The following is a 4,617-nucleotide window of genomic DNA, read 5'->3' on the forward strand; positions in this document are numbered from 1 at the left end:
TTTGATTTTGATGGTAATGCTAGTGTGTTTGGTGGTGATTGGATGCCCTTCATGCTCAGCTTGGTTGTGTTGCTTTTATAGGCGATATGAAAGCAGAGGTATATGCAACAAGTAACATGACCCCCTCCAGAAAAAACAAAGAAGTAACATGCATGACAGGCGCAATAACAAAGTCAGATGCGCAGTAAAGGATCCCATGCATGTACGTCATGATAGCTCACGTAAAACCATGTATACGTTATAATAGGTAGCGAAATGTTAACCAATACATGTAAGTAGCAAAAAAAACCTTCATTCATACTTAAGCCACCAAATGCCTTGTAGAATTATCATCAATGTTAGTGTTTCATCTCGTGAAGTAAATCTAACACTAATTTTGATATAGTAAGCTATGGAACATCTCATGAACTATGCTACATTATGAATATGGATGGAATTACACATTTTTCTTCTCCGGTTCTACAAGCATTCATATCAGATATCTTAACTGAGGCACACATGTGCACTTCCATGTACAATATATGAAGAAGCTTCCATTTCTTGAATCCACACGATTGCCAGTCAGAGATAATTTGTGGTTAAGTTTCAATATAACTCAAAATGGAGCATAATTGTAGTAAATTGGAAAGCTGAAACTATTAGTAAATTTGTATCATTCGGCGAACTGTTTCTTACAACTATAACCATCCATGCCTCAGCTATGGATAAAGCCAGTCACATTGAAACATTGGTAATGATATATCAAAAGGTGAAATTCTAAAGATGTGCCAGATCTCTAAGCCTTCCCATTTGAGAGGACATGTTATCTTTCAAACGTGGTGGACTCGCTTGTTCATGAACTTCATTCTTCTACATTATATTATGGCATAAATCTAACTCAATTTTGTCGTCTGTTGCAAAATTTGCCCATAGACAATAAGTGGGTAGATTTATTCTTTAAAAACAAGTTCTTCCCCTACTTGGTTACTACATGATACGTTTCGTCATCAAAAGCTTACCAAGATGAAACTAAAAGCGGAGGGTATGTATGATCATTTAATTGTTGGCCGAAAATTGTTGGGATGACATTCTGGGAACCAGAAAATACTGGACACAAATTAAATTGAGGTGGACATGTTTTTTTAGGGGAATGCATTCAGCATGAGTGAAATATACTAAACCAATCAACTAGAAACAAACAAAATACCTGGATTAACTATGTATCTCTAAACTGTTACATTATACCCATTCTATGATGTACTCGTGTGGCCCTTCATGCTCAGCTTGCTTGTGTTGCTTTTATAGTCATATGAAAGCTAGCTTTTATATGCAACAAGTAACATGACCCCCTCCAAAAAAAAAAGAAGTTACATGAATGACAGGCGCCATAACAAAGTCAGATGTGCAGTTAAGGATTCCATGCATGTACGTCACGTTGCTTACGCAAGACGCATGTACGTCATGATAGCAAACGTAAGACCATGTATACGTCTGGCTTTTAATTAAAGAAGCGCCTAATGATCAACACTTACAACGGCCATGAAACCATTCCAGGATGCCACCATACAAAAGTAATCTATGGCTCGTTGTGAAAATGGAAATCAATGAAAGTTAATTAGTGCGCACCTTATCGCCTTTCCTCGGTAAGTATACAATGAGAGTACGCACAAAAAAACAACCAAATAACAAAAAGAAGGCAGAATAAGGACACAAACTAATACAAATTAAAAATATGAGGTATGATCTGTTGGTGGCTCTCCTGTTTGTTTTTGTGTTAGCCATACTACCTGTTTGTGTAGATGTATCTGCTCTATGTGTAGTATGTTCTCACATGGTCAAATATCTCCATGCAAAAAAAAAAAAAATCTTAGGATGTGATTAATAATATTTTTACTACCATCATTATTGATGGTTGCATTAAATTAAGTGGAAAGTTCTAGTTGTACCCCCATACAAGTGTACTCTCTATTCTCACTGACTATTTTTACATCAAGGTTCGTACAAGAAATCTTTTTTTTTTGTTTCCCCAAATTATAGAACATTTTAATTCAAAACTTTTTTGACCAACGTCCCACATGTACTACCATGTTCAGAGAAGTTTTTGAATGTTTTGGCGCAACATAACTTTTTAAAAAATGATACAATTCATTCAAATTTTGAAATTTGACAAACTTATGTTTCATAAAAAAGATTGGAAACATTTTATAAAATGAGTGACACTTGTGAATAGTTGATTTGCAAAGTTTCAAGGTCAAATGTTTCCTCATTTGGAAGAAACAAAAAAAGAGAAATTTCTATATAAGGGTAGCACGATTCTTCACGCAAACTGAATGCTAGGCTGGCCTCGCTCGAAACAAGACTTGGTTGGAGGTTCTTGGAATATCATTAGTGACGCCTAGCATCGTACTTATAGATCTCTCGCATGCTAACCACTGCATGGACCCAGTTACATCGTACTTATAGACAACTTGTCCATATACATCGTCGAGGGGTCAGCGGATTCCCGGAATCGGAGATCAGAATATGAACTGACACGCTGTGCAGTGTGTATTTAGAATAACTGAACATGAAACCTTGGTTTTGATGAAGTTGAAGTAATCTGACATTGCACTACTTGCCTGATGACATGCAAGCGAGACGACTTGCTTGTATGCGTCCAGGTCCTAATTTTGCCGATCAATCCACGGCTCATTTCAAAATTAGTAGACATGCATGTTCACTGAACGTGATTGACCTGATGATACCTAGGATCGAAGTTTGGAATGTAAATCGATACGCTAGGCAGCTTGTATCGTGTATATAAATTGTAGATCTATTTTCTTTACTGAATCCCGGATATGCTGATAAACATAGAAGTACATACACCCCTGGACAAAAAATGTTGTGTCCTACCCATCCATGCATGGTAACAATCGCTGGCCCTTGCTGCCTCCGGAGGCCTGCTATCCCTTCTCGCAGTGCACGCCAGAAGGAGGGATGGAGACGACTTGCGTGGCGGAACAATGATCTGGAACGGTGTAAAACCATATGTTATGGCGGCGGCTAGGGTAGACGTTTGCCTGACTACATAATGCCGGCCTACCATGATCCAAAAGACCCGGAAACGGCTTACTAATGGGACACTTGCCTCTAGAGAAAAAAAAACCTGGTAAATCATATTGAACAAGCATGCGTTTTCTAAAACATACCAATGGGACTATCATCTTCTAAGAGGCTCACGAAAAGATGGCGTTGTTAGTACAAACCAATGATCTGATTCTTATGAGGAATCCCGTCGATAGTGCAACGTCAGAATAATTTGCCTGCATGTGCTCCATCCATTGGCCATATGTCAAGCCAACTTGGATCGATGAAGGTCCTAAGAGATGCCCACAAACAACTATGTAGTTGTCGGCCACCCGATCGATTAGACCATCACGGTAGCCTAACGTGCTCTCTCACAGATTCCTCGGATCGATTGGCGTAGGAGCTATTTCATCAAGACCTCGATCGGTTCAGGTCTTTGATCAACATGGCTGACCTGGACACTATATCAGATTTGAGGTTAAACATCCTTGTTTGCTTAGCAATACTCCCCATCAGTCTTAAATCCAAATTTCAGGATTAATTCATTAATTGAACTCTAACAGTCATCATCAGTTAAACCATATCTACCCGTGCTTTGGAAAAATCAGGTAAATGATTTGAACAAGCATGCATGGGATATCATCTTTGAGTCGATCACGGAAACTAGATTTGTGGTGACATGTTAGCGACGTAGTAGATCAAGGAGGCATCCTGGTTTATGTCAGAATTAACTACTACTTAACCTCAAGTTGTGGAGGAGTTGATTGTTAGTTTGTCACAATAGTTTTATTTAATCGATGCGACTGGACCATTAAAAATCAATCAGTTTCTCGGTCGACCCATGGATCCCAAGTTTTATCAGAGAGGTAGATCTGGCCATTGGATTTTGCTGTGCATACAAGAGTTAGACGTGCGACATTTCTACGACACGGATTTAAGTCGCACACCTCATAGAGCTAAAGTGAGATTGATAGATGAATCGTACACAGCTTGTACACAGCTTGCTAGGCAGGTACGTCAACAAGTGCCTAAGGAATCTACCATGGATGATGGAACACGTTAGCCCAACGTGCTAGCGCGGAACGCGCAGATTCCTCGGATCGATCTGCAGAGGTGCAATTAATTTCATCAAGACCAACTTCGATCGATTCAAGTCTTGATCGACACGGCCCAGCTGGAGACACTGTATCAGATTTTGAGTGTAGCTAGTTAACTGAAGACCTCGATCAATTCAAGTCTTTGATCAACACAACCTAGCTGGACACGTACTACTCTCTCGTTCCTTATTTATATTATTTAGGTCTGAAATCTCATCAACAAAGATAGATGGTGAGTGGAGGAGTGTATCTTATAGTTTACAAAATTATTAAAATTTTAATCTGCATTAATTACTGTATTATGATTATTAGGAAGTATATGATATACTAGGTTTTTGGATTTATACTTCAAGTTGGTCGTTGTCTCTTATTTATATGCCCACAATGCTCAAGCAATAAACAAAGATTTTACGAATCCCTTTTAACATGGTATCAGCCTAACCGGTCAAACCCTAGCTGCCATGTGGCGCTTCCG

The sequence above is a fragment of the Triticum dicoccoides genome, chromosome 6B, assembly GCF_002162155.2.
Source record: "Triticum dicoccoides isolate Atlit2015 ecotype Zavitan chromosome 6B, WEW_v2.0, whole genome shotgun sequence".
NCBI lineage: Eukaryota > Viridiplantae > Streptophyta > Magnoliopsida > Poales > Poaceae > Triticum > Triticum dicoccoides.